Source organism: Arachis stenosperma, chromosome 9, assembly GCF_014773155.1.
Source record: "Arachis stenosperma cultivar V10309 chromosome 9, arast.V10309.gnm1.PFL2, whole genome shotgun sequence".
In the NCBI taxonomy this organism is placed as follows: Eukaryota; Viridiplantae; Streptophyta; class Magnoliopsida; order Fabales; family Fabaceae; genus Arachis; species Arachis stenosperma.
This window is the reverse complement of record NC_080385.1, coordinates 89755122-89762006: the sequence shown is the minus strand read 5'-3', so window position 1 is coordinate 89762006 and position 6885 is coordinate 89755122. Positions and strand designations below refer to the sequence as shown.

The window sequence follows — 6885 nt, the reverse complement described above, 5'->3', positions numbered from 1 at the left end:
TCTTTCCAATCCCCGGCAACGGCGCCAAAAACTTGATACGTAAAATTTTAATTTCACATACAACCGGCAAGTATACCGGATCGTATCAAGTAGTAAGACTCACTAAGAGTGAGGTCGATCCCACGAGGATTGGTAGATTAAGCAACTTTAGTTAAATGGTAGATCTAGTTAAGCGAACAAAATTTTGATTTCATGAGCATTTTGAGTTTTGTATATAATTGCAAGAATTTAAATGGCAAAGAATGTAAAGAACTAGAATATAGAAATAAAATGAAAGTAAATAACTGAATCTTAAGTTGCAAGAAACTTAAATGACATCAAAAATAAATGGCAAGAACTTAAAGGGTGCAGAAAATTAAAGAACATAAGAGTAAATAGCAAGAATTAAAAGAACAAAATGTAAATGACAAGAATAGTAAATTGGCAGAATGTAAAAGGGGCTTGGGTTATGGGTAATCAAACAACTAGAAGCAAAAAAATAAGGAGTAATGATAGAGAGGATCATTAGGGATCAGAGATGTTAGTTTTCATGAATTGATGTTAGTCAAATCCTTCTCAATCATGGGTGTAGATCTATGGCAAGTGGGTGATTGAATCCCAATCTCTTGGTGATTCAATCTCTCTCAACATAACCAATTGCCACTCTCGTGATCTAATTGTTCATGAAAAGAGATGAAGCTCATATATTATCCAGCCACACAATCTCTATAATCTCAACCAAGGAGAGTTACATCTCACATACTAACCAAGGCATATTGATTAGAGAAATCATGAAAGGATGAACTCTAAACTGAATTATGTGGCTCATTCCTCAAACTCACCACATAATTCATATAGATTAACCCCTCTCTCGATGGTGGTTGAATCTGTGAAGATCAAGAGTTCCCTCTTTAAATCAACCACTAGAATTGAGGAGGAAAGATGGGTTCATCAATCCATTCCAACAAACAGAGCTCCTCCCCCTAATGAAAGTGGGGTTTAGTGAGTCATTGCTCCAATTCCAACAACAATTGCCATAAATCAAAATTAAACTAAATGTAAAGGAAGAAGAAGAAGAAGAATGAAATGCTTAAAGATTAAAAAAAAATGAAGAAGAGAAGTTCCAAGATGAACCAAAATTAGCTCTCCGGGTCCCCTCTCGGAAGTACCAAAAGTGTTCTCAAATACAAGTGCTAAAAAGTGTAAAAATGTCTAAGTGTTAGAAAGTATTCCCCAAAAGTGTAAAAAGTCCCCTACAAGTACATCAATCTCTTCTATTTATACTACTCTAAAACTCTTCAGAGATCTTCAATTTGGGTTAGCAATGTGGGCTTTCTCATTGTTGAATTCTTGGCTCAATTGGAGGTGTTGCTAGGCTTGGAAAGGAAGGGTTCATTCATCATGATTCTGGCCCATTGGCTTGGCGTTATTAGCACTAACTCCAGGCCAAATGCACGTTGGCAACGTGCAGGACAATTTCCTGGGCATGAAGTATGAGACTTGGGCGTTGCTAGCCCAAGTTGTTGCCAACAACTTGCTTTTCCTCTTCTTGGCCTTACTTTCATGCTAAATGTAGCCCAGAATTTGAGTGTCAACCTTCAGCTTCAATATGGACTATTATACATCATTGGAAAGCTCTTGATGTCTATTTTCTAATGCCACTGGAATCACCTCAATTGGACTTTCCTAGCTCAAGTTATGGTTCCTCAAAGAAGGTAAGGTCAAGCTGCCAAGTTGTTGTGAATAACGCACCCTCAACCCCAAGTTGGCAACGTGCCCGTGCATCACTCTCCCAAGGCAAGGACTTGGGGCTGGCGTTGTTGCAAAACACACCCCCCTTGTGGCACGTTGGCAACGTGCTCGACCCACACCCCAAAGCCAATCTCTAGCTTTCTTGAATTTCACTTCATGTTCTTGTTTTTAGGGCCTAAAGATGACTCTGGTTTGGCTTCAATTTTGGGCTCCATCATAGACTATTATATATGGTTGGAAAGCTCTGAATGTCAGCTTTCCAATGCAACTGGAAGCACTCAATTTGGATCTCTGTAGCTCAAGATATCTTCCATTGAAGAGGACATGGTCAGGCTGCCTTGTTGGAGTTGTTGTGAATAACGCCCATACATTTCAAGTTAGCAACGTGCACCATAATTTCCTGGCGTTGTTGTGAATAACTCCTTCTCTTTAGCACGTTAGCAACGTGCTCGAGCCCTTCTCAAGGCTCCATGCTTGCTTCCTGGCGTTGGCAACGTGCATGGCAAGGCCATTGGGCGTTGGCAACGTGTTTGGTGCGCTTGTGGGCGTTTGGAACTTGGTTGGCACGGCTGGTGGGCGTTGACAACGTGCATGGTGAGGCTTGGCGTTGGCAACTTGATTTTGGCGTTGGCAACGTTAGCAACTTGGTTGGCGTTGGCAACGCCCTCGACACTCCTTCATGGCTCAAGTTCCTTGCTTGTGTGGGCGTTGGCAACTTGGTTCTAGAGTTGGCAACGCCAGCTCTTCCTCCAGGGCCAAGTTTGCTTGCTTGTGGCTTGTGTGTGGCGTTGGCAACGCCAGCTTCAAGTTGGCAACGCCAACTTTGCTTCCTCCAGGGCCAAGCTTGCCTTGTGTTGTGGCGTTGGCAACGTGGATCTCAAGTTGGCAACGCCAACTTTGCTCCTTGGTTGCCTCCAGGACCAAGCTCTTTGTGTGTGGGCGTTGTCCTCAATAACGCACACTATATCCAAGTTGGCAACGCCAACTTCATTTTCCTGGCGTTGGCAAGAATAACGCCCCTTGTATCCAAGTTGGCAACGCCAACTTCTTGCCCAGCTTGCATCATTCTTGCTTCCATGCTTCCTTGTTTCATCACCTATCATCAACAAGGGAAATAGCTTCAAAGTCTCACCAATTCATGCAATAAATTTCATGAGATTCATTCATACTCATTCATATATGCATTCCTTAAAGCATTTGCATGAATTTGGCTAGAATTAACATGTTCCTTGATATCATCATGCATGGAAACAAAACTCATAAAAGGACTTGTTTATTTAGAGAAAATGAGTGAAATTAAGCTAAAACTAACTAAACTAACTAACTAATAATGCAAATATGCATTTGCATCAGTGTCTAATTTTAAGTTTGGTGTCTTGCATGCATTGTTTATTTGATCTTGGTTCTATTTTCAAGTCAATAGTACAGGGAACTGAAGATTCAGAACATGCAGCAGAGGAATTACACAGAAAAAGCTGGGCGTTCAAAACGCCCAGTGAAGAAGGACAGACTGGCGTTTAAACGCCAGCCAGGGTGCCTGGTTGGCGTTTAACGCCCAAAAAGGTAGAGCATTGGACGTTAAACACCAGAATGTGCACCATTCTGGGCGTTTAACGCCAGGATGGCACAAGGGGGAGGATTTTGCTTTCAAATCAATTTTTTTTCAAGTTTTCAAAGTTTTTCAAAATCAAATCTTTTTCAAATCATATCTTTTCAATCAAATGTTTTCAAAATCAATTTCTTTCCTTTTTCAAAGATACTTGCTATCAATTAATGATTTGATTCAACATTTCAAGTATGTTGCCTTTTCTGTTGAGAAAGGTTTAATGTTTGAATCATATCTTTTCTTGACAGCCAAGTTATTAATTTTTAAAATCAAATCTTTTTAAAATTGTTTTCAATTCATATCTTCTCAATCATATCTTTTTAATCACATCTTTTTCAAAACAGTTTCCAATCATATCTTTTTGATTTCTAATTTCAAAATCTTTTTCAAAAATCACTTGATTTTTTTCCCACTCTTATTTTCGAAAATTAATTAGTGTTTTTCAAAATATTTTCAAATTCTTTTGCTTAATTTTCGAAAATCACTTTCCCTCCTCTCACATCCTTCTATTTATGGACTAACACTATACACAATTCGAACTCCATCTTTCTTGATAAGTTCGAATTTTCTACCTCTGTCTTCCATTTTTTTTTCCTCTGACACCTCAAGGAATCTCTATACTGTGACATAGAGGATTCCATATTTTCTTGTTCTCTTCTCTTTCATATGAGCAGAAACAAAGACAAAGGCATTCTTGTTGAAGCTGACCCTGAACCTGAAAGGACCTTGAAGCGAAAGCTAAGAGAAGCTAAGGCACAACTCTCTGTAGAGGACCTAACAGAAATCTTCAAAGAAGAAGGACCCATGGCAGCCGAAAACAACAACAATGCCAACAATGCAAGGAAGGTGCTGGGTGACTTTACTGCACCTACTCCCGACTTCTATGGGAGAAGCATCTCTATCCATGCCATTGGAGCAAACAACTTTGAGCTTAAGCCTCAATTAGTTTCTCTAATGCAACAGAATTGCAAGTTCCATGGACTTCCATTGGAAGATCCTCATCAGTTCTTAGCTGAATTCTTGCAAATCTGTGACACTGTCAAGACTAATGGGGTTGACCCTGAGGTCTACAGATTTATGCTATTCCCTTTTGCCGTAAGAGACAGAGCTAGGACATGGTTGGACTCACAACCTAAAGAAAGCCTGGACTCATGGGAAAAGCTAGTCAATGCCTTCTTGGCAAAGTTCTTTCCACCTCAAAAATTGAGTAAGCTTAGAGTGGAAGTCCAAACCTTCAGACAGAAGGAAGGAGAATCCCTCTATGAAGCTTGGGAAAGATACAAACAATTGATCAGAAAATGTCCTTCTGACATGCTTTCTGAATGGAGCATCATAGGTATTTTCTATGATGGTCTCTCTGAACTATCCAAGATGTCTTTGGATAGCTCTGCTGGAGGATCTCTTCATCTGAAGAAGACACCTACAGAAGCTCAAGAACTAATTGAAATGGTTGCAAATAACCAATTCATGTACACTTCTGAAAGGAATCCTGTGAACAATGGGACTAATCAGAAGAAAAGAGTTCTTGAGATTGATACTCTGAATGCCATTCTGGCTCAGAACAAGATATTGACTCAACAAGTCAATTTGATTTCTCAAAGTCTGTCTGGAATGCAAAATGCACCAAGCAGTACTAAGGATGCTTCATCTGAAGAAGAAGCCTATGATCCTGAGAACCCTTCAATGGAAGAGGTGAATTACCTAGGAGAACCCTATGGAAACACCTATAATTCTTCATGGAGAAATCATACAAATTTCTCATGGAAGGATCAACATAGACCTCAACAAGGTTTCAACAACAATAATGGTGGAAGAAACAGGTTTAGCAATGGCAAGCCTTTTCCATCATCTTCTCAGCAATAGACAGAGAATTCTAAGCAGAACCACTCTGACTTAGCAACCATGGTCTCTGATCTAATCAAAACCACTCAAAGTTTCATGACTGAAACAAGGTCCTCCATTAGAAATTTGGAGGCACAAGTGGGACAGCTGAGCAAGAAAATTACTGAACTCCCTCCTAGTACTCTTCCAAGCAATAAAGAAGAAAATCCAAAAGGAGAGTGCAAGGCCATCAACATGGCCGAATTTGGAGAGGAAGGAGAGGAAGTGAACGCCACTGAGAAAGACCTCAATGGGCGTGCACTAACCTCCAATGAGTTCCCTAATGAGGAACCATGGGAATCTGAGGCTCAAAATGAGACCATAGAGATTCCATTGGACTTACTTCTGCCTTTTATGAGCTCTGATGAGTATTCCTCCTCTGAAGAGGATGAGTATGTCACTGAAGAGCAAGTTGCTAAATACCTTGGAGCAATCATGAAGCTAAATGACAAGTTATTTGGAAATGAGACTTGGGAGAACGAACCTCCTTTGCTCACCAAAGAACTGGATGACTTGTCTAGGCAGAAATTACCTCAAAAGAGACAAGACCCTGGGAAGTTTTCACTACCTTGTACCATAGGCACCATGACCTTCAAAAAGGCTCTGTGTGACTTAGGGTCAAGTGTAAACCTCATGCCTCTCTCTGTAATGGAGAAGCTAGGGATCTTTGAGGTGCAAGCTGCAAGAATCTCACTAGAGATGGCAGACAATTCAAGAAAACAAGCTTATGGACTTGTAGAGGATGTTTTGGTAAAGATTGAAGACCATTACATCCCTGCTGATTTCATAGTCCTAGAGACTGGAAAGTGCATGGATGAATCTATCATCCTTGGCAGACCCTTCCTAGCCACAGCAAAGGCTGTGATTGATGTTGATGGAGGTGAACTGATCATTCAAGTGAATGAAGAATCCTTTGTGTTTAAGGCACAAGGATATCCCTCTGTCACCATGGAGAGGAAGCATGAAGAGCTTCTCTCAAATCAGAGTCAAATAGAGCCCCCACAATCAAACTCTAAGTTTGGTGTTGGGAGGCCACAACCAAACTCTAAGTTTGGTGTTGAACCCCCACATTCAAACTCTAAGTTTGGTGTTAGGAGGTTCCATCATTGCTCTGAGAAAATGTGAGGCTCCATGAGAGCCATCTGTCAAGCTACTGACATTAAAGAAGCGCTTGTTGGGAGGCAACCCAATGTTATATTTTATATATTTTTCTTTGTTATTTTATGTTTTCTGTAGGTTGATGATCATGAGAAGTCACAAAATCAATTGAAAAAGCAAAAACAGAATGAAAAAAACAGGAAGAAAAATTGCACACCCTTGAGGAAGAACCTACTGGCGTTTAAACGCCAGTAAGGCTAGCAGATGGGCGTTTAACGCCCAGTCTGGCACCATTTTGGGCGTTTAACGCCAGAAAGGGGCACCAGACTGGCGTTAAACACCAGGAAAGGGCAAGAACCTGGCGTTAAACGCCAGAAATGGGCACCAGCCCGGCGTCTAACGCCAGAATTGGCTCAAAACGTGATTTTGCATGCCATTTGGTGCAGGGATGACTTTTCCTTGACACCTCAGGATCTGTGGACCCCACAGGATCCCCACCTACCCCACCACCCTCTTTCTTCTTCACCCATTCACCAATCACTTCAATACCTCTTCCCCAAAAATCCTTC

At 40.9% G+C, this 6885-nt stretch overlaps 1 non-coding gene across 1 annotated transcript; it reads right to left on the bottom strand.

Moving 5' to 3' along the window:
• Nucleotides 1-4546: 4546 nt before the first annotated feature.
• Nucleotides 4547-4654, bottom strand: LOC130952613 (small nucleolar RNA R71). Its single transcript, XR_009074790.1, has one exon. It is a non-coding gene; the product is annotated as a small nucleolar RNA R71 (small nucleolar RNA).
• Between the last annotated feature and the right edge of the window lie 2231 nt (nucleotides 4655-6885).